This window comes from Mustela nigripes, chromosome 9, assembly GCF_022355385.1.
Source record: "Mustela nigripes isolate SB6536 chromosome 9, MUSNIG.SB6536, whole genome shotgun sequence".
NCBI lineage: Eukaryota > Metazoa > Chordata > Mammalia > Carnivora > Mustelidae > Mustela > Mustela nigripes.
In genome coordinates, this window is record NC_081565.1 from 45,780,141 (window position 1) to 45,804,364 (window position 24,224).

The window sequence follows — 24,224 nt, forward strand, 5'->3', positions numbered from 1 at the left end:
TCTCCTCAGCAGTTTTATGATTCACTAGGTATGGGTTTCTTTGTATTTGTCCAAAACATTCATGAATCAGCAGAATGGTAAGTTGTACACGGTGTTTACACAGTGGGATACTATACAACAAGGAAAATGAACCCATTGTAGTTATACACAATGTAGTATAATGTGTATACATTGTGTGTATACACAACAGCATGGGTGAAGCTCACAAAGGTAATGTTGAGGGAAGGCGCCTGCATGGCTTAGTGGGTTGGGCCACTGCCTTAGGCTCAGGTCATGGTCCCAGAGTCCCAGGATAGAGTCCCGCACTGGGCTCCCAGCTCTGTGGGGAGTCTGCTTTTCCCTCTGACCTTATCCCCTCTCATGCGCTCTCTCACTTTCTCTCTCAAATAAATGAATAAAATCTAAAAAAAAAAAAGAGAGAGAATGTTGAGGGAAGAAGACTTACACAAAAGAATTTATACAAATTTCTTTTCATTTAGAAAGTTAAGCTGTGATGTTAGAAGTCAGGGAAGCTTCACTTTTGACTCAGGCGAGAGAGTACCGAGGGCTGGTAATGTTCTGTATTTGATCGAGGTGGTTTCCCTTGGGTGTGTGTCCTTGTGCTAATTCATTAAGCCGTATACTTCTAAGTTGTGTGCTTTCTTTGGTGTGTTAAACTTAAATAAAAAGCTTTTCCTACAAAAATGGTTGTTACCAATGGGAAAGAAAAAGAAACCCATTTGAGTTTAGTGTGAAGAAAGCAAGTTGAGCATCTATTGAATATCACCGGTAGGATGGTCCATCCCTTATGTTACAGGCTAAGAAACCAATATCTAGATCTATTAAATACCTGATTCTAGGTCTCAGAGAGAATTCATAAAAGAGTTAGAATTGAAGGCTGTTCTTGAATTCCAAATCAAAACCCAGAGCTTTCCACCAGTCCGTCATATATAAACATAATATGCATAAATTCTTCTAGCTCTGGGACCAAAGACTGCTTTCATCCATTCATTCATGTGACATCTATTATGAGCCAGCCCTTGTGCTAGGCTTGGGGGTCTGGTGGCTTTCGCCCTGCAGCCCAGTGAGTACTATAATGCAAGATAAAACAGACGCTGAGGAACACATGTAGGGAGCTGCGAGATCCTAGGTGGATCGGGTGTCATCCTAGGGGTGTATCCGTGTGCAGACTAGATATTCCGAGAGGCACATGTTTGGTGGTGAGGGGGGTGAATTGGTGTAATACTTTGGAATTACAATTTTGGAACTGAAACCTTGGGCCTACCATCTAACTGTAAGGCAGTACGACCAAGCTAGATGACTTCAGGTTGGTCCCATAATCTCTCTGTGCTTCAGTTCTCTCAGCTGTCTAATGGGGTTCAGTTACGGGAGTTGATATATATAAATGCTTAGGAAGGTCCTGGGCACAGACAGCATGTACCAAGGAGGAAAGGGAGCTCAGCGGGGAAAGTCTGCCCTAGCGGATAGGAGTGTTTTATTACTGACATTGTTTGGAATTGCCAACATATGGTAGTCAGAAAAAGCAGACTCGTTTTTTCGCTTTATCATTGTTTTTAAAATCTCTATCAACCGGGCAACTCCTTATTGCTTGGATCTGAAGCAGCTCCTCCCACTACCCCACCCTCTACCATATGTTAGGGAAGGCCACAGAGGAATTCCCCAGAATGGGGTGGGGTGGAGGCCAACTTGGGTAGGAGGCCTTCCTGACAGAGGAACTCTGCTTGCAAAGGCAAGTAGGTAAAGAGATGGTGTTCATTAGGGCTATCAGTTAATACTCAAGCCAGGAAGAGGACAGGGCTTTCCTGGGGAGAGTACTCCCATCATTGGAAAGGAAAGAAAATCACTGTGAATCTTTGACAGGTGTCATTGAAGGCTACTCACCATTTCACATGAGATCCTTCTGCCTTCAGTTCAACATTTTCCTCACTCCTGGGCATTGTACATGGTTGCCTTTCGAGAGTCAAGGATGGCTTGAAGATATTCGCCTTTGAGAGTGTAATTCTGCCAACAAGCTATTCCTGTGCAGTGCTTCTTATCATACCAATGTGAGAGCCTACTTTGATGATAAGAATTATCAACTGCTTTGTCTTCTAGAGGGTTCTTAATGCCAACAGTCTGCACTTCTCTCAGAGTGCAATTAAATAAAGGGAGGGACAAAGCCCAGTTAAATAATTCATAAAAGCACAACCATAGAAAGAAAAATTGAGCTTGCTTTTTCCGTCAGTCAGTTACTGGGCCATTACCAAGGTAAGGGACTCCCTTACGCTGAGACGGTCACGCCATCATAGGAGTCCACATCAGAAATGTAAGACATCTTACTGAAGAGTCCCAGGAGGACTGGCTTCACCCGCTTAGGCTGCTATCACAAAACACCATGGACTGTAATACGTGTTAAAATGGCTGTGACCAGTTAGAGAAGAAATAAATACTGGGAGAATGTGGAGACAAACAAGGCCTTGGGCACTGTTGGCACTGTTGGCAAGGATGTGGCCACTGTGGAAAACAGTAGAGACATTTCTCAAGAAATTAAAATGAGACATACCACGTGATCCGGTAATTCTACTTCTGGGTATACATCCAACGGAAATGAAAACAGGATTTAGAAGAAATACCTGCACTCCCAAGTTGTCTGCAGCATTATTCATTATAGCTAAAATAAATAGGGAAACAGCCCAATATATGAAAATATTATGTAGCCATGAGAAAGAAGTACCTTCTGCCATTTGTGAGCATGTGGATGGACCTTGAAGGCATTAGGATAAATGAAATAAATCGGAGAGGTAAAGACAAATACTGTGTGATAGCACTTCTATGTGGAAGCTAAAAAAAGCTGAACTTACAGAAACAGACACTAGAATTGCATTACCAGAGACTGGGGTGGGGGAAAAGGGGAAGGGGAGATGTTGGTCAAAAAATTACAAACTTCCAGTTATATGATGAGTACGTTCTGGAATCTAAAGTACAGCATAGTGATTATAGGCAATAATACTGTATTATTTACTTGAAAGTTGCTAAAATAGTAGATCTTAAATATTCTTACTGCAAAAAAGAAATGATAATTAGGTGACATGATGCAGGTGTTAGTGAATGCTATGGTGGTAATTATTTTGCAATATAGAAGCATATCAAATCAACACATCATACACCACACACTTACACAATGCTGGATGTCCATTATATCTCAGTAAAGGTGGAAAAAGATGTAGGATTTTGATAAAATTGGTTATTACTTTGACATATTGATAAGAGAAGTTGCAGAGAGCACTGTTATTCCAAATAACTGGTTCATAGCTCCCGAATCAAGTGGAACTTTTCATAACATCTAGAACATCTGGAAAGGAAGCACACTCCCATTTGCATAATGTCATTGCTTTCTTTCTGAAAAGCACCCCTGTTCCCCAGGGATATTATTGAAGGTGGGATATTATTGCATATCCTGTATTGGAGGTGGGATATTACTGCAGTGGGGGCTGCTATTTGAGGATATCATGAAATCTTGGCAAGTGTGAGAAGAGATTTTTGTCTTTAAAAGGTTGTGTAAAAATACCTTTTCTGGTCTGGGCTTTGACCATTGTCTTGCCATCTTCTGTGGTCCTGGCAGGCACTGTGATGCCTCCCCACCTTCCTGAGGCTTTATGAGTTCAACAGCTCTCAGTCCTTATCTTTGTTACCTCCGTCCCCAGGGAGGCCACAACAGTGTTTTATTTTTATAGTAGAGATTCTTAGAACACTTAATCTTTGGAACAACCCCAACACCATGGGTATTACTAAGACCGGTTTTCACACTGAAGGAACAGACTCAGACATTGCACAACTTGGCCAGGGTCTTGCTGCCAGGAAATGATGAACTTGGGATTTAAACCTCCATTGATCGATCAGCTACCAAAGCTTATACATGCTGTTAGGTGGCAGCATTCAGCAGTATCCCTATTTGGGGAGATTGCGTTCTCTGTTTCTAATCTGTTATTGATTAGCTTAAATTGTTGGAAACCTATTTCAGATACTGAACTAAAATCTGTTTCTTTTTATTTCTGTATAAAATTGCCCTGTAAGAGCTATCCAGAATGTCCACTTTTTTTTTTTTTTTAATTTTCCTCCTGACAGTCACTTTCACATACTTGAATGAAGCTCTCGAATATATTTAGGGACGGATTCATAAAGAGATGGAGTCTGAAGAAGAGCCATAGCATTTGAATTGATGGAAATGAAAGAAACAGACATTATAAGTAATCAACTGAGATAACAATAGAATGATTTGTTGAGGGCTTATTGTGTCCAGTATTATGCTAATCACTGGCTATATGTTATCCCAGGTCATCCTCAGGCTGATTGTGCAGAAGGTGGATGGTATAGTGATTTTATAGATGCAAAAGCATACTCAAGAAATGTGCAGTAATCTGGGGCACCTGGGTGGCTCGGTTCATAAGCAGCTGCCTTGGGCTCAGGTCATAATCCCTGAGTCTGAGATGGAGCCCCACATCCAACTCCTTGCTCAGCACGGAGCCTGCTTCTCCCTCTCCCAGCTTCTCCCCTCCTGCTTGTTTTCTCTCTCTCTCTTTATTTAAACATAAATAAAATCTTTTAAAAAGAGAGAGAGTTGTGTGGTAATCCACTTCATCCAGGTATTAAGTGACAGATTTGGAACTGGACATATGTGATTCCAAAAGATACGTTTTCCTCACTAGCCTCGGCCTGGGTCTTGGCTATGTACATTAAATTACAAAAACAGTGTAATCTGTTTATAAGTCTGAATTCAGTGGAGTAGAAACCTGGGAAGGCATTCTTTTTTTTTCAGTCACCACCTTAAATACACTCTGCCAATTTGCTCCATTCTTGTCCTCTGTTAACATTTTAAGAGGATTCCATTGCATTCCATTTTAGGCCTTTTTAGTCAGGACAAAGCCCAGCACATGTAAGTCTCAGATTCCGATCTCATTTCTTTCCTTTTGTCCAGCTCAGACCCAACATCCTAAGCCAGGTAACCTGCAGCGAAGAAGTGCATGGTGAACTCATTTAATCTTTTCCCCTGCCTCTTTCACAGGCATTTCAGGCAGGAAGCAGAGAAGTGGTGGCCAAGTGACCATTAACTGATGATGTTGGAATCATCTTTGACAGCTGCTGTTTCTCTAGGTAAATCTGATCAGCTACCGATGCTGTCAGTAAGGCCAGCATCCACCAATGGGCTGGATTTCAGGAAAGGAAGGACAAAGGGGAAGCAAAATTAAGGTTTGGATGACAGGAAAGATGACATTTATGGAGATGGTCAAGCTGGAAGAAAGTAAAGATAGGCATAATCCAAGGGTAATCAGGATAGGCATAATCCAAAGGGCGTGGTTCTACATGGTGACTTAAATTAGAAGGAGAGTTTTCTCTCCCTTTATGGAACTGGTGTGTTACAGCTGTCCTAAAATGAACCCAACTGCTCGTGTTAACTGCTATTAGAAAATCAAGGATGTATCCCCACAATGAAAAAAAGAAAATTCTCAATAGACTTAATTAAAAACTTCTGGTGAAGATGGAGTTAAAATGGTGGCCAGCTTCCTAGCCCCTGTGGGATTGTTGTCCCACTTAGTGGTTTGCTTCTCCTTGCTGTGATTTTTCGACTCCTTGGTCTCCCTTCGGCTGTGAGTCCTAATCCTAATCCCTTTGGGATAGAATGTAGTGTGGTGTCTATTACTGGAGAAATGGCTGCACAATCCTAAAGCACCCCAAGTTTTCTGGCTGGTTGTAGAAGATGTCACATTTGCATTCAGGTTTTTTACATGTTTGCTGCCTACCATTTCTTACCTTTGGAACATCTCTAAAAATAACAACCTACTGAGAGCACCCATGAGGGTAATTGTGACCTGTTTCCCTTCATCTTTCCATGAACAAAACTCCTCCAAGAAAATGGTCTGTCGACATGGCATCTTCTATTTCATCAGACTTTTAGTTGTCCTGAAGATTTGACATTCTCTGTGTCTGTATAACATTTATTGGTCTATTATGAGAGAGCTCTCTTTTGAACCAGTTATAAGAAAACCCAATTTGGCAAATGGTAAGTTATGTCCCTACCTCTGCCCTGTGAGTGATTTGATGTCAGGCACCACAGGAAGTTGTGGAGGTTTGGAATGTGAGCATGAACAGAAGACACCAGGAGATCGAAGAACTTAGGAACACCTTAGGAAAGAGAAGAGGCATAAGGAGGGAGGAAAGGGCTACTGGCAAAGATGAAATTACTTTAGAAATATTTCTGCACTGGTTTCTATGCGGGAAACCTATAATACCAATCCCATTGAAAAGACTGGGTCAATAGAGTTACCTCCTGAACTCTCAATTTATAGCACCAACATTTTCTCTAACTTTGTTACAGCTGAAGGCAGGAGTCATGTTGATACAAAACACTATTACAGCTCTTCTTGAAAAGAAGAAAAAGATTTTCACAAATGCTTCCCTTCTCATTTATTGTCACTACCATTTTCCCCCAGACTACTCTCATTCTCGGCCCACATAGGAAATCAGAAGATAATCTAAAATTAAATGATGATAGCTCAGAGCTTAAAGCACTTAAAAGAGAAGGGGGGGGGCACTGCATCACATCTTGACAAGGCTGGGAATGAGGTCTGGAAGATTGCTGAGGAAGCCCAGAAGAGCTTTTGACCAGTGGGCCTTTGGTACTTTGTGTGACCAGAGAGGACCTGTGAGACATTCTCCTTCCTCATTCCCTGGGATGGTGTTTGAGGTCAGAAAAGCTAGGGGAGAGTTGAGAAAGAATGGAAAGCAGGTATACACAGAGCACTAGTGAGTTAGGAAAACCAAGCTGAACACTTGATTTACTAGTTACCATGTTGTAATATAAACCTACTCAGCATTTCTTTCTGTTCCTAAAATGACATCCTCATAGAATATGAAAACCAAATTATATATATGCACACACATTTATCTTTTACATATATATACCTATATATTTGTGTGATACAGATACATATATATACACACACACAACCTGTGTATTGCACGCTCCACATGCACATAATTTGTAATCAGTACAGGGGTTAACATGAAACACTTCTTATAGTAATGATATTAACTATTTTTATTATAGGATATAAAGCCAGCTCTTCAGCTTACTTTAGCTTTAGTCCCACTTGCCCATATGTGATGATATGCAAATCACAAAAAGGGCCCTCCCGTTTAGCATCTTCCGTTTCTTGTCAAGGTTCTCTGACTGTTAGAATGTTAGAAGTTAAAAAAAAAAAAAAGGTATAGGTGTCAGAATCTGACAAATCAGAATTCAGATGTGTGCTCTGCCACTCACGAGCTATAAAAACTGGGACAAGTTACCTTTCTGGGTCTCAGAGTCCACATCTGGATAATGGCAGTATTTATTATTTCAACAACATGACTGGGAAATTTAATGAGGTGAAAAGTATGTAACAGTGCTGAGCAGATTGCCTGGCATGTAAGATACACTAAATCAGGGGCTGGCAAACTTATGCCCAAGACCAGATAGTAAATATTTTAGGCTTTGCAGGCCTAACTACTCAAGTTAGTCATCATAGCATGAAAGCAGCCAGAGAGAATATGTAGAAGAATGAGTATGGCCATGTTCCAATAAAACTTTATTTAAAAAAGACATGTGGGTCACTTGGGCCTTGTGATGCGTAGTTTGCAAATCCAAGCTTTGTTTCTTCCTCTTTTCCCAATTTGAGATACAGGTTTTTCATGTGTGTAATGTTGGAAATAGCACCCACCAAAACCTTAGTTTATTTATCGAGCATCTGTTGTGTACAAAGGACTGAGTAAAGTGTGATGAAGAACAGAGTGAATAAAATTTGCTTTTACCCTTCAAGGGCTTAAAGAGTAACAGAAAGTGTTTAACTTATCTAAGTTTGCTCCTCCTTCTTAGCCAGGAAATGGTTTAAGAGTATTTATTTCATGGAGTTATTATGAGGATGAAACAAAACATCATCTTTAAGTGTAGATGCAGTAGCAACCATGGTGGAAAATGGTTATGGGACTGAACCTTTCTGCTATGAAGAACTAGAATGCTGGAAAAAGTGTATGAATAAACTGTTTTCTCATGTTGGGCAACAGAGAGCATGGGGCTGTGATACTTGAGATCAGGAAGATACCATATTTCACTACAGCTTTCTGCCTGAGACCACCATTCAAACTTCAGCACAAGTAAGTGAAGCCCAATTGAAAACACATTGAGCCTAATTCTCTTTTTTTCTCAAGTGTGTTTCTTTTTCAGGTAGTGGTTTCACTGGGTGGAGTCAGGAGAGAATAGAGTTTGGATGCTGATGTTGCAGGGAGTTTACAGGTCAGGTTACTGAGGAGCAGACAGAGACACATAAGATGGCTTCAGAAAGTTGCATCAGGGTCCCTTGGAGGGTTTGGGTGACTAGAAAGCTGTGTCACAGAACTCATAGATCAAGATTCAGGAAGATTAGGCCAAAAACAGCTATTGGATAATGAACTGAACAAAATTGAGGAGGATGCTTAGGAGAGGAAGATGGAGTTACAGCTGTCCACCATGGAGGGGCCTCATGAACATTCGATTGAGATCTCAGAAAATGAATATCTTAAGAGTAAGTTTACCCTAGCTCTAGAAAAAGGGCTACTCTAGAATCATCATAAAAAAGCTTAAAACCAAGCCTTGATAAGATAAAGCTGATCTCTCAATAAATTAAGTGCCTGCCAGAGCAAAACAAAATTAATTAGTCTTAAAATTGAGACTTATATAACAGCATTGAATCCACAATTGAGTATATATAATGTATTTGAAGACATGTGAGGGAGTAGGAAAATGTGGCACTTAACCAGGAGAAAAGTGAGTCAATAGCAACAAAGCCAGAAATAACACAGAGCTTGAAATTAGCAGACTTGTTGCTCTTTTTCTTGGCCACACCCACCTCTCAGACTCTAGTCCCTGACCCATAGCAACCACTAATCTATTCGCTATGATTTGTCATTGCAAGAATGTAATAAGTGAAATTATGCAATCGTCAGTCTTTGGGGATTGGCTTTTCTCACTCAAGTCACCTAATTCCCTGGAGAATCATTCAAGCTGTTGCATGTATTGACCGTTTGTTCCTTTTATTACTGAGTAGTATTCCATGATGTATATGTGTCATTGTTTATTTCACTGTTCATCTGCTGAAGGACCTCTGGATTATCTCTCCATTTTGGCTATTACAAATAAGTCTTCTGTGAACATTTGTGTACAGGGTTTTTTGTATGGACATAAGTTTTCATTTCTCTGGGAAAAATGCCCAACAGTACAACTGCTGGGTTCTATGGGAGTTTCATGTTTAGTTTTATAAGAAACAGTCAAATTCTTTTCCAGGGTAGCTTTATCATTGTATAATCTCACTAACAATGTATGAGTGATCCAGTTTTTCTGCATCTTTGCCAGCATTTAATGTTGTCACTATTTTTGTTATTTTAGCCATTCTAATAAATTATGTGAGATGCATTTTAAACATGAAGGCATAGATGGGTTAAAAGAGGGGGAAAAAAATCATTGACCATAGTAAAGATGCAGTAATTGTGTCAAGGATAGGCAACTTAGAGTTCAAGGAAAAGAGTATTACCAGAGATAAAGAAGAAGATTTAATAAGGATATAAATAATGAATTATTATTCATTAAGAAGACAAAACAGTCTTAAATGTGGGTGCATCTATCAGAGCCTCAAAACATATAAATCAAAAAGTGATAGGACTGAAGGCAAAAATAGACATATCCATTATCAGAGTTGGACATTTTAACACTTCTGCTCTCAGTAATTGATTTGACAAATAGACTGAAAGCTATAAAGATAAAGATTTAAATACTGCTATCAGCCAACTTGACCTAATAGATAATTATAGCACACTGTTCAACAATTGTAGGACACTTTCTTTTCAAGGGTGCATGGAATATTTATCAAAGGAGACTATTTGCTGGACAATCTAAGTGTGTTTATAAATTTAACATTATTGAAATCTTATAGAGTGTATTTTCTGCCCATAAAGAATTAAGCTAGACATCAGTAACAAAATACACAGTTCTTAAATATTTGGAATAAGAAACACTTCTAAATAATATATTGACCAAATAAAAAGAATTACAAAGGTAATTAAGAAATACTTCACTAAATGGTAATAAAAACAAAGTATCAAAGTTTGTGACGTGCAGGTAAAACGTTCAGGTGGAAAGTTATGATGGCAGATCTTATATTAAAGGGAAAAGTGGTTTGTCTTTGTTTTTGTTTTCTAAGATTTTATTTATTAGAGAGAGAGCACAAGCAGGGGAAGCAGAAGAGGGAGAGGGAAAAGCAGACTCCCTGCTGAGCAGTGATCCTGGGGATCATGACCCAAACCGAAGGCAGATGCTTAACTGATTGGCCATCCAGGTGCCCCAGAAAAATGCTTTTAAATCAACCATGTGTATTTGCACCTTAGTTAGAAAAAATCAAAGGAAACTATACCCAAAATGCACAGAAGAAAGAAAATAATAGAAATTAATGAAACAGAAGTTGAGCAAATAATAGAAAAATCAGTGAAACAAAAAATTGATTATCAGAAAAGACTAAAATTGAGAATTTATTTTTCTCATCTGGGATTCTGCAAGAGAATTAGACTTAAAGAATATTATTGGACCGTTTTCTGTTTTCTTCTAAGTAAGTTGCATAGCCAATTCTATTTTAGATAAATAGAAAAAAGTATTTCTTTTTATATAACAGTTGCTTTAGAGCATTAGGGTTTGTTTCTTTTGTGGAATCCTAGTTGAGAACAGTTGCCTCCTGGCTAGTAATAAAAATTGTATTCATTTTTTTTTGTTCATTTGTTTTAGAATGTTTATTTTCTTATTTTAAAGAGAGAGAGCTGTGGGAGGGGCAGAGGGAGAGGGAAGGGACAAAATTTCAAGTGAATTCCCTACTGAGTGTGGAACCTGAAACCAGGCTCTATCCTTTGACCCTGAGATCATGACCTGAGCTGAAATCAAGAGTTGGATGCTTAACCGACTGAACCACTCCTGCACTGATAAAAATTTTAAAAGAAAATAGAAATTGAAAATTACCAATATCAGAAATGTAGAAGGGGCCATCACTACAGATGCTGTGGACATTAAAAATTAGTAAGGAAATACTGTATTTATGCCATGAAATGAGAAAATAATAACAGTTCAACTGTGTTGAATTTAAGTAAGTTAAATATATAATTTAAAACCTTCCTGTATTCCAGATGCAAGTTATTTAACGGGAAAACTTTAACTTGCATTTAAAAAAGAAATATTTCCAGTTTTACAAAAACTTGTTCAGAAAAAGGAATTAGAAATGCTACTCAACTTTATAAGGTACACATAGCTTTAATGTCACAGTCCAGTATCATTCATTAATATATGTATGTATGTGTGTGTGTGTGTGTGTGTGTATGCAGAAATTTTGACAAAACAGTAGAAATCAAATCTGGATATATATAGTTGGATAGCATATATGACAAAGTGGATTTATCTCACAAAGAATGCAAGGTTGTTTAAACATTTTTAAATCAGTGATTTAAATCAATTTAATAAAATTAATGAATCAAAGCAATATATTAACAGATTAAAGAAGAAATATTATGTGATTATCTAAAATGCAGGAAAAAGCAAAATTCAACACCCATTTGTGATAAAAACTTTCAGCAAAGTAGGAATAGTAGAGGGTCTCTCAGTCTAACATTTAATGGTGAAGGACTGATTGTTTTCCCTTTGATTTTGGATCAAGACAAAAAAGGTTACTCCTGTTACTTCTGTTAAACCTTGTGCTCAAAGTAATGGCTAGTGTAATAAAGCAAAAGTTAAAAAACATATAAAAGGAAAAATGACAATATAAATGTATACATAGAAAATTTGGGGGGATTTATCAAAAAAGATCCTAGAACCGACATTTGACTTTAGCATGGCCACAGAATAGAGGATTGATATAGAGAAATTAATTGCATTATATGTAATAGCAATACATGATATGAAGATTGAATTTAAAAACCCACTGCTGGCAACAGCATCAAAATATTAAGTTACTAGATGTAAGTATGTGCAAGAACTTCTCCCTGAAAACTAAAAAAGTTACTGAGCAAAACTGAAGATCTACATAAGGGAATAAATAAACTATATTCATGGATTGGAAGATTAAGTATGTTAATGTAAATTTAATATAAGATGTAAAATTCCCTAAATTCTTCCTAGAGATTTTCAGTGTAATCTCATAATCCCAACGCTTTTTTTCTTCTAAAAATTGGCAAGCTGATTCTAAGATTATTTGGAAATACAAAGGACCTAGAAAAGGAAAGAAAGAAAGGAAGGGAGGGAGGGTGGAGGGGAAGGAAGGATCTTAAAGAGGAGAAACAAGTTAAAAGGTATATAATACCTGATTTCAGAACCCATCATGAAGTTAAACGAATGAAGAAAGTGTGATGGTGGCTAACAATAGATCTTTAATGTTTATATATATTTTTATTGCTTTTTTTAAAAGATTTTTTTTTTTATTTATTTGACAGAGATACACAGCAAGAGAGGGAACACAAGCAGGGGGAGTGGGAGAGGGTCAAACAGGCTTCCCACTGAGCAGGGAGCCCTGTGTGGGACTTGACCCCATTGTCTGGGGATCATGACCTGAGCCAAAGGCAGAGGCCCAAGGGCTGAGCTACCCAGGCACCCCCTGGATCTTTAAGGTTTATGAAACAGAATAGAGAGTTTAGAAATAGACAAAAGTTATAAAATCAGTGTGATTTTTAACATGAGGAAAATACATAAATGGCCAATAAACACGTGAAAAATTACACATTATTAGTCATCAGGGGAATGCAAATTTATATGAAAATATCATTATACTTCTGAAATGGCTTAAATTTAAAAAGCCTGACAACACTAAATGTTGGCTACGATGTTACGCAATTAGAATTCTCTTCTGTTGCTGGCAGGAGTATGAAATGGTACAACCGATTTGGAAACTGGCCGTTTCTTTTAAATTGAAACATGCTTTGACCTTATAACCAAATAATTCTACTTCTAAGTATTTAATCAAGACAAATGAAAACATATGTCCACAAAAGACTTTTATACACATATTCATTGCTGCTCTATTAATGCCCCGAACTGAAGGAATCCAAATGGGCACCAATAAGACAATGCAAAAACTGTATCGTAGCCATCAAAGGAAACTGTCCTTAACAGTTTAAAGGAAGTATTTGAAGCTTAGTGGGATGGATGCCTGCTTAGTTAGCTTTCTCTTGCTTGGGTTGAGGGGGTTGGGGTTTAGATGCACTATTGTGAGTGTTCAGGAATGATGGTAAGAAAGGAGGGGCATCCTATAGTGCTGCATGTCACGTCCTTCGGGAGTCAGTCATCACATTCCTTGAGTTATTTTCTGTAATAGAGTTGTTTTCTTCTTTACTGGTGGGTGAATTTCTTGAGGATAATAATGGCCTTATTCATCATCTTATCTTTCCTCCCTGAAGTTTATCATAAAGTGAGGTAGCATTCGATGAAAAGATGCTGAAAGAGGGAGCAAATTTGCCTCTGGAGGTTTTATTATCACTACTTCTGCTGAGATACAAAGTTTTGTTATTAAAAACAACAACAACAAATGTAAACAACAGTTACAAAGTGAATTTTTAAAGAACTTTACTCTCAAGAGAAGGGGACATAAAACAAGCCCAGTATAAAAATGGAAAAAACCCTTGACTAAAAGTGACATTTAAAAACCAGATTGAAAAGATAAGAGAGAAAAAGGAGAGGGAAATCAGATACCCAAGCTTTCTGAACTTAGAAAGGAAAAAAGCAGAAGAGATAGATCAAAAAATCAAAACTCCATTAAGGGAAACAAATGGGAAGTAAAGGGAATAGAGTGTCCCTGCAAGATACAGAAGCGTTTTGATTGAACTGTTGAAACAGAGGAAGGTTGCAAGAAAACAGGGAGAGGTCGTAAAAAAACAGAGGGAGGTTACCTGAAAACGGCCCACTGGTACTGGGCAGCGAAGCTGGGATTGACATTTGCTTTGATCTCACCGTCCACTTAATGATCTGCTGTCTAGATTATGCACCTCTTGATATTTACCCATAAACTGTGATAAGCAGCTTAGAATAATGCCTGCCTGTGAAGGATCCATGCTACAACTCAGCCACCTTGCATTTTTCTAGCTACAGTCATGTCCCGTCAAACTCTTTAACACTGACCTTGAGACCACATGGCTTCACTGTTGAGTGTGTTCCCTTCAAAACGTGCTGTAGGGGCACCTGGGTGGCTCAGTGGGTTAAAGCCTCTGCCTTCGGCTCAGGTCATGATCCCAGAGTCCTGGGATCGAGCCCCGCATTGGGCTCTCTGCTCAGCGGGGAGCCTGCTTCCTCCTCCTCTCTGCCTGCCTCTCTGCTTACTTGTGATCTCTGTCAAATAAATCAATAAAATCTTAAAAAAAAAAAAAACATGGTGTAAATTCTGGTGTCTTCCACATCTGAGAGGATCAGTGTGAGGTGTATTCTTTCGCGTATACAAGAATGAATAGGAAGGAGGAAAGTAAAATAATGACTACTTTGATAGCAGAATGTGTGGCCCTCTTCCTTGGATATTATCTGGCATTTGAAGGCCTCAAAATATTTACTGTGGTCTGAGGGGCAAGCTGCCTCTCTTCCACTGTCCCCTTCTACAAAATCAAAATCGGTTTAGATTTTATTTTTAAATATAACATTCAAAGAGAGTTGATAGCTTTGAATGAAGGATGGTACATGAACAAAATGCTTTCAGAATGAGGGTGTCCTGAATCATATATGAAACATGCAAATATTTCAACAGAAGCAAAAATCACCTGAACCTGGACAAATCATTGAGGGTTTGGTTGATCTATAAACAAAACTTTGGGTGAAGAAAATCTGGAAGAAAAGAGGCAATTATTTTATGCTTTGGGAATTTGGTTATTCGTTTCACATTTGCTGCTATTAAAACAAAACAAAACAAAAAGCCTATCACAGATGTAGTGGCTTCAAAACCCACCAGCGTCTTATCTTGTAGTTCTGTAGGTCAGAAGTCTAGCATGAGCCTCACAGGGCTAAAATCAAGGCGTCTGCAGGGCACCGCTCCTTTCTGAAGGCTGGAGGGAAGAACTCATTCCCTTGCCTTTTCAGCATCTACAGACTGCTCACACTCCTTAGGTCTTGGCCCCTTCTGCCTCCTTCTTCCAAGTGGGCAATGGTAGGTGGACCCCTTCTCTCCTCCCATCTCTAACTTCCCCTTCTGTCTCCTTTGACTGCTTTTAAGAATCCTTGTGATTACATTGGGCCCACCTGGATCATCTATTTTCAAGTCAGTTTGATGAGCAATCTTCATTCCAGCTGCAACCTTAATTTCCCTTGTGATGTAACATAACATACTGGGAATTAGGGTGGGGACATCTCTGGAGGATTATTATTCTGCTTGCCAGGGCTGGCTTGTGATTTCTGCCTCTGACACAGCATGCTATATGATGGCAGTCCCTCCTGAACTTGGACAGTCCCCGCTACATTTGCTTTAAAAATATACATGTTCCAGCCCATGTACAGAATCGACCCTGGCACCTTATAGGAAAACATTTGAGGCTATTAAAATAGGCAAAGTGTTTGTGAGCCTCCTTTTTAAACTTTTTGGGTCTTTACACACCAAAACTAAGTTATGAAAACTTGATAATCCTGCTAATCCAAAAAATTATTTAGTAATTATGCTTATAGTTAGTGCATGTAAGGGTCCGGGTGCTATGTCCTGTCATCAAAGAATCTTTAGACCTTATAAAACAGTGAACCAGTCATCCATCTACCCATCCTTCCATGCTTCTAAATTCTATTGCATGTTCAGTATGGGCAAGCCCTGTGCTGGGCCACAGGTGATTACAGTGGTTCCTGTACCCAGAAGCTATTACAGATGCAGATTCCATTTCTACCTGAGCTCCAGCATATCGCCAAGTGTCCCTTACCCTACTTCTAAAAAAATCATTTTGCTGCTGAAATGAACAGCTCTGCATTGCCTTTGCACTACCCAATCAAGGTAGCCGGAAATCTGTTCACATATGAATTTTAGGAAGGAGATATTCTGTTTCAGCTTATATGGATTTAATTTGCCACAAAAATGATTGGATATACTCTTTGAGCCCTTATGGCCACTTGAAGATACTGACTATTGCCAACAGTTCTCTGCAAGACGCCTTTGATCCATCAACTCCTAAGAAGAAAAAACAGAAAACCTATTGTTAACATGATGAACCAGCCTTGTAATAAAAGAAATTCAAGCAACGTTTTACCAAATGGTGCCCTCCATAAAAAGAGTATTTTTTTTTTTCTTTCTGTCACAGGCAGCAAGAAAGCATTTGTTTGAATAACCATTTCCTTCTCTTGCTTTTGTAGGGCAGCCAAAGCCATTTTAGGATGGTGAGAGACATGCCGCCAGCACATTGGAAATGCGTCTCTGGTGGACAGGAAACATTGAGTCACACTTGAAGTTCTCTGTTGTTCGGAAGGGGTGAAACCACTTTGACTTCAGGAGGACTGAAGGTGTTAGGAGCTGCTTGGCATTTTGACTGTGTTTTCTGAGACGAATTTGTATGTACGACTGCCTGGGGAGAAACCACACACAACAGAGCCTGAAGCGACTAAAGACTAACACCAGGTGATATATTGCCCTTACCATTAGTCATATGGTATGCAGTGTAAACAGAGTGAAGCAATTTGCTACTTTCCTGGGTTCCATTATGTATATGTGTTTATTTAATCAGGACTAAATGATATTACGTGAAGTTCCCCTTGCCCTCCTGAGGAATCCAGATTCAACACTTTCAGCGCTGTTCAGTGCTGGAGAGCGAAGAAAGTGTAACCATAGTGATGGAATGGAAATGATTTTCTTTGTTCAGAGGCTTCAATATCCAACAGACATTACAGTTTTCAAGGTCAAAAATATATTAGGATGAGATAAAAATTAAAGAAAAATGTGCTGGCTTAGCTACAAAAGCTAATTTAGTTTATGCATTATAAATTATGTTAAAATGACTAAAATGAGATTTCTCAGCAAGAACTAAATGTGTGGTTTCACAAAACTAATTTCCAAAGATGAACATGATTACAGAATTTAGCTTTAAAAGCTTTTCAGGCCATCAGAAAAAACAGCAAAGCTATCAATTATCAGACTTTAGTGGTGCCTCTGTCAGAAATATAATGGTATTTTTAGTATTCTGCTCAGCGTTTACTAAATTAAGAATGTCTACAAACAAATCAATTAATTGGGACATTATTTAATTAAGTAAAACATGTGATCTGCCAAAGAACCTTAAGCAGACGATTATAACAAACATCCCAGTAGCCTTCTCCTATTGAGGGAGATAGCAGGCCAGCAGTAAAAAGATGGAAACTACAGGAAATGAAATGTTGATCAAACAAGCAAACATAGCCTCATGCTTTTCTGATTCATACTGCATACTTATGTAATTTTAAAAGGTGCTTGTTTTGAAAATCTGTGATTTCCTGGGAGAAGGTCACTGCTATCTGTCAGTCATTCCAGTGCTATTAGGTGGATGTGTGCAATATGTGAGGTGGATATATATATATATATTTTTTTTGGTAGCAATGCATATATAAACATAAAATAATCTATATTCTCATACATGGCACACTTAAGTCCCTGGGTGCTAGGAAGTTACTGGGTTCCTGTTTTTTGCTTTCCGTAAACAGTTCAGATCCAGAGAAAGGTTATTTTGGACCCCACTATCAGCCAGACACTTTCCCACCAACCATCCCATTCAGCCTTTCAGCAGTTCTGTGAGTTAGGTATCAAGACCTTAGTTTTAAAGATGTTATTTATTTATTTGACAGACAGAGATCACAAGTAGGCAGAAAGGCAGGCAGAGAGAGAGGAGGAAACAGGCTCCCTGCCGAGCAGAGAGCCCAATGTGGGGCTCCATCCCAAGACCTGAGCCGAAGGCAGAGGCTTTAACCCACTGAGCTACCCAGGCGCCCTTCAAGACCTCAGTTTTAAAAGGGAGTCTGAAGTTCCAGGAGATGAAGTACTTTGCCAGTACTCAAACACCTGGTAATTTCAGAGCTAGGATTTAGATCCGTGATACTGATACTGAGTCCTGAACACTTCCTATTATTCCAGTATGGACTAACACAGATTGAAATGCAGTTGCACAAGAAGATGCCACCATGCTGGCCAACAGAGTCCTTAAAATAATACTGTCTCCAAAGAGAGTAAGCAGTGATTTGGTTGGGGAAGGAGTAGGTGAGCCGTGGATTACTGTTTGGGCAAATCAGAGTATCTAATTGCCTAATTCCATGAGGTAACATGGGAAAGGTAAGACTGCCCGTTCACTTACAAACAACCCAGAGTAATGTTCTATCGTTATTTGAAGTAATTGCAAGTATGGACCAAAAGGAAGTTAAATGAAGTAAGTTGGAGAGCAGCGTCGTGATACCAGGAACAGATGTTCAAATAGCGATGTTATGACCTGTTAGAAATTTTAAGGTCGAATTCCTCCCTTTTTGTTGGTGAACATTATCTTCTGGCACATAACAGAATAATGAGCTTGCATATTGGGCAATATTCTCATGAACTCTATCAAACACTTTAAAATAATTTTCAGAACTCATTTGATCCTGAGCCAGTATTATTGGTCCTATCCAGGTGATTGTCCCCATTCAGGCCACTTGGTCTTCTGGTGCCCTTTGTTCTTTCTTTGTTCCCTTTTCTCCTCTCAGATCCGGGTGTGTCCCTGTTATGATTATGCATCTGAGCTTTCTTCTCCTGCTGGGTTTATCTTTCTGAAAATTTCTCGCACAAGACATGAATGTAAGTCTGCAAATCAGGGACACCTGATAGTCTGCGAGTGATCAGGAAACCAGGAGAACATGAAAGTGCTTTCAAATTCTTGTCTCCCCTAAATATTAATTTTTAAGTCAAAGCTTTGTTACCTGTTAGTATCTGCATTTTTATTACTAAGTAATAGATTAAACTTTTAATGAAATGCCATGTGAGAAATTGACAACTTTCCACTCAGTGCCAAGAATAAAAGAACTTACTATGTCTGTCATCAAACTGGAGAGAAAGCATCTTATTGCTCAGCCCATCCCTGATGACTGGGCGGGTGTTGGCTGTCCTGGCAGGAGCTATAGGAAGGAGCTCAGACGGACTTCACTCTCTGCTCAGGAGAGACAGTGTGTGACCAAAATGCTTTGCTCTAATTAGGGTAATTTTGTATGCGATGGGGAGAAACAACCCCTTAAATATCAGTGTGGGATTCAATAGCAAAATATGTCTAGACATTTGAAGCCTTCCATACTGAAAGAAGTTATTGAAAAATGATTCATTTTTACATCCTCCACCTGCTGCCTGATTCTTCATAATATTGATTTGTGAGAGAAAGAACTTTCCCAAATGATAGTACTGAGATGGGTTGCTAATAAGATACATAATTTTAAGCACTCAGCCGAATTGAGCATCAACTATGTGTTAGATGCTGTTCAGAAAAATCCGAGTAACTGTCTTTATTGTCTCAATTCCATTTTCATAACATTTTCTTTTGTCCTTCATACCATTCAGAGTTTAGGATCACTTAAACATGGATGATGTTTTATTTTTTTTTTTTACCCCAGAGCAGGAAATTATAACCTTGAAAATGTGCTTTTCATTTAAAGATAGATATTTATTATCATAAAATTAAAGTTGTTTTTCTCTTATCTCACTAATCTGGATACTTTAGAGACAGTGTTTTAGATATTCTTCTGCATCCATTGGTTGTTTTTTTTTGTCGTTTTTTGTTTTTTACCTGTAATTACAAGAATAAGGTCTAATAGTGTTTAAAAAAAATACTTTGTTTTTCTCACCCATCAAGGAGTCAGAATGTAGTTGGCTACTCTTGTTCGTGCAGCTTGATGTCAGGGGCAGCATCTCTGTGATTTTCTTTACCTTTTCCTGATCATCACAAGATGGTTGCTGCTGCTCCAGACATCAAGCCTATATTCATGTAGAAAGTAGAAGGGCAGGTGTAGTGCTAGAGATGTATGCTTCTTTTATCCTACAGCAAAACTTTCCAGATACTCTATCTAGCAAACTTCAGCTTACCCAAATTATTTGGCTAAAACTCAGGCATCTGGCCCTTCCTGGCTTCTAAGAATCTGAGACAGTGAGTAGGTTGGTCTTTTGGGAATGGGTCTCAGTTTACCTATCCAATAGTGCCTTACATCTCTTACAAACTACTTTCTATTTTAACGAGTAGGATTGATGCTGGGACTGAGGGAAATAAGCTGTAACTTGAGGCTTTATTGTATCGGAAAAGAAAATGGACTTAAAATCGTATCATCTGGGTTTAAATCTCAACTCTGTAGTTCCCAGGTTATGATCCTAAGCAAGCTACTTACTTCTACAAGCATCAGTTTCCTCGTCTATAAAAGGAGATAAGAATTCCTCTCTGGAGATATGCTGAGGATGAAATGAATAAGATGTCTTAGAGTATCAAGTACAGATTTGAACAGACAGAAATTCACAAATTCATGTTTTCATTATTTCTTTCATTCATGTAATCAGTTGGCCAAAATAAATTGTATTTCAGAAAAGCAATTAAGAAGAGAACCTCACTGGTCAGGTTTGTGTCTGTAAGGCCAAAGATGCAGTAGTTGCTCATTTCAGGGTCTTGTTCCTTGTTCAGGTGGGGTGTGTGTATGGGGGGGGGGTTGGGTTTACTCCTGCCTCTAGATGGTGATGAGGCAGGGAAGGAGGGAAGAAGAAAATGAACTTTTATTGACCATTGCCTACATGTCTCTCTTAACTTCACATTGTTTTTTACCCGATGAAGCAGATACTCCTTTTCTCCCATGTTAAACCAAGCTATTAAGCTACAAGCAGAATGGCTTTGACCTCTCATCTTTCTAAGTTGCATGTATTATACCATTTTTCCATGTTATTCAGCCTCTTACATCCCTGGGAACCCATCGTCAGTTCCTGGAGGCTGGGCGGAAACACGAAGACAGTTTTATTAAATACTGCTCAGGGTCGCACACCAAATCTTTCCTTACTTTCAACCTCCAACTGATATTCCACAAATAGTTTGGTACCTAATTATCTCTCTCCTGAGAGTGTATTTCTTTCCTATCTTGACTTCTTCCATCCAGTTCCTATCAGAGGGAAAGATAGCCATTTCTCAAGACTAATTTGGAATCTGAACTTTAGGAACTATTGTCCACTTCTTCAAGTGCTGCCACCTCTCTGAAGTTCACTGTGCCATCTTTGCTGGTGTCTCCAGATGTAGCCAACATGGCATATCTACATTTGTTTTGGGTTTATTCCTCAGACCTGTGATCTGGAAACCTTGCCATATATAGGTTATAGAACACTGTCATGGACAGTCATTTCTAAATATGAACATGTGAACATAAATATGGCTTCTGGACAAGGAAATACAATCTCTTTTGTCCTGTGCTCTTCCCTCTATCCATCTCTTTCTTCCTCCATCCTTGTCTCTGCTTTTCTCCTCCCTCTCTACCTCTCCCTCTCCTGCGTATCTGAATAATCTGCAGGAGAGGGGCACTCTGAGAGATGAATGGTAATCTGTATGTACCACACTGATGTATCACAGACTGCAAAATGATCCCTCCTGAAGAATGGTACATGCAATCAAACCCGTCATTACGTTGTTGCCAGACACACTCTGATCAGCTTCTGTAAAAGATCAAAATAGGCATGATGATTAAAGCTAAATACAATTCCTGGCTTTCCTCTAGGGGGAGCTGGTGGTCAGGCTAGAGAAAAGCAACTGTGCGATTGGTCAAAAACTAGTGAGAAAGCTCTAAATGTCGGCAGCATCACAAGGCTCGGTGGAGCTGAGCAATTCATCCTAAACCTGTGGAATTAAAAAAATACCAGAAACTCCCAGGAAAATACCAGAGAAACAACTGCTATGTACCTTATCTAGATGCTATTTGTTCATGCTACAGTGCTAACATCTTGATTTTGGTCCTGGAAATATTTAAAAATTTTATGAATTTTCAACCACCCATTTATTTATCTGTCCACCTCCCATTAAAATTTGCTGGGCTTATATTATGTACCAAATGTTGTTTCAGGTATTGGGAATGCAGAATTAAATGGGTATTGTCCCTAACCTCAAGGAACTCACAATCTAATGGAGAAAATACCTGTAGAAGCCAGATAGTCACACTTAGTGCAGAAGTACTAATTTGAAGATATATATGTGACATGATAGTAAGGAAGAAAGCATACATGATAATAGGGAAGATTAGCATGAGGAATTAATCAGCCTACCTAGATCCATGTCAGAAAACCAGCGGACAGGTTGACAATTAAAGAAAGAGGGCCACTGTGAAACTCTTGGGTCAGGAGCTTCACAGCACCAACCATATAACTTCTTTGCCTGATAGGCAAGGCTCACTATTCCATAGTTGGCTCTCAATTCCAGTTGATAGTTCCCAGAACATCTCTTATTGTTTTATATGTTCGTGTCGTTGCATACACTGTTTTTCCCACTTGATACCTTCCTTCTTTCATTTGTCCTATCCACCTGATATCTAGAGTGTACCACCCTAGGATGTGGGATTGACTTCATTCTTCATTGGGTGTCAGCTCAGTTGCTCCCTATTCAGGGATATCTTCCTTTCGCACTTGGTCTAAAGTGGCAACTCCATCTGCATTCACCATCACATCATTCTTTTTTTAATTTTCATCATGGCACTTTTCTTATATTTTCTGAATCTGAATTTCTAGTTCATTTATTTCTTTCCTATATGTGTAGACCTTGATTAACAAGTAAATACCATGACACAGGGGCTTGGACAGTCTCAGTCACTGCTGTATTTTATGGTCTAGAATCAAGTCTGGTGTGTAACAGGTGCTTACTAAATATTTGTTGAATTGATGAAATAATTAATGAGCAGACCAATTTTTCCCACTAGGGTGCATGCCTCTTGGGAGAAGGGCTCATCACTTTTTTCCTGCATATTCTACATACCTGGCATACTCTCTCACACATAGTAGATGCTCAATAAATATTTGTTGCCTGGATGAATGGGTGCCAAGGAAATTCTTTCCATCACCAGTCAATTCAGTCATTTCCTCCCAATACAATTAAAGATTATTCGACACTACTTGGCACACAATTTACGATTCCTGCTAGAAAATCAAAGAGAATCATTTTGGGCAAATCTATTTTGAGGAGACTTTTTATTGTTAGTATCTTTATCAAACAATTTCACCTTTGTATCAGAGAGAGGTCATTTAGTATCAGATTTCCTGGTGGAGGAAGCTTCACTGTTCCGACCTCCTTTCTCCAAAGGCTCAAGGGGAGAATGGGAAAATGGGAGTCATTTTCTCTCTTAAAACAACGCCAAGGTGTGAAACCTTCACTTGAATGGAAAGTAGTAAACAAATTTTGTCCTCTGGCACTATTATCTCCTCAGAAAGAACTTTTCTGACCACCCTGTTTAAAGTGGGTACCCCCTGCCACCGGCTCAGCTCCTTGTTTTTCCCCCATAATAGTATTGCTAATGTTTCATTATGACTTACCTTCTTCTCCACATACCCCCAAAGCCTGCTGTTTTGTAATCTTTGTGATGGCGGGTATATATCTTCTTTCCACTCCTGCAATGCCAGCCCCTAGCACAATGTTGGATACACAGAAGTCAATAAACATTGGTTGAAGAAGTAAGTAATGCTCTGGTATAGGGCATACCCATTCGTAACATTTGCCCTCAGGCCACAGTACACATATAAATGTGGTAGTTTGTGATTTATGCATAATCTCCTGTGTACAGATATAACTCCACATCTTTTTCACTGATTTAGCAGTTTGGTGTATTGAGTCATCATAATAGCAAATCATTTGGATATAAGGTACAGTTTATGAAGGAATGTAGGGATAGCATGGTTCTTTAAGACTGAATATCTCTTTGGGAAGGTGTATGTAACAGGCTCTGAAAATTATGTATGTTGATAACTTGTGGCTTACTGTTGCGATTTCTTGGTCACCCAAACTCTTCATGCATTCTTCTCTTTCTCAGCATATGGTTCATGGCTCAGTAGTGTAGGCATCCTCTGAAAACTTGTTAGAAATGAAGATTCAATCTTGCTGAATTAGAATCCATATTTTAATGTGATCTTAGGTATGTGTAGAGTATGTTCAAGTCTGAGAAGCATTCCTTGATGATTAGATTAACTTCCTACTTTCTCCCTGTTATTGCCACTAAATTAGCTTTC

General features: G+C 38.9%; 1 long non-coding RNA gene across 1 annotated transcript in view; it reads left to right on the forward strand.

Moving 5' to 3' along the window:
* Positions 1-5,070: 5,070 nt before the first annotated feature.
* The window catches only part of LOC132025110 (uncharacterized), a 63,402-nt gene continuing 44,248 nt past the window's right edge, over positions 5,071-24,224 (forward strand). The window contains exons 1-2 of the long non-coding RNA XR_009406420.1: positions 5,071-5,130; positions 16,376-16,637. This is a non-coding gene — a long non-coding RNA (uncharacterized LOC132025110). The remainder of the gene's footprint in view (positions 5,131-16,375; positions 16,638-24,224) is intronic.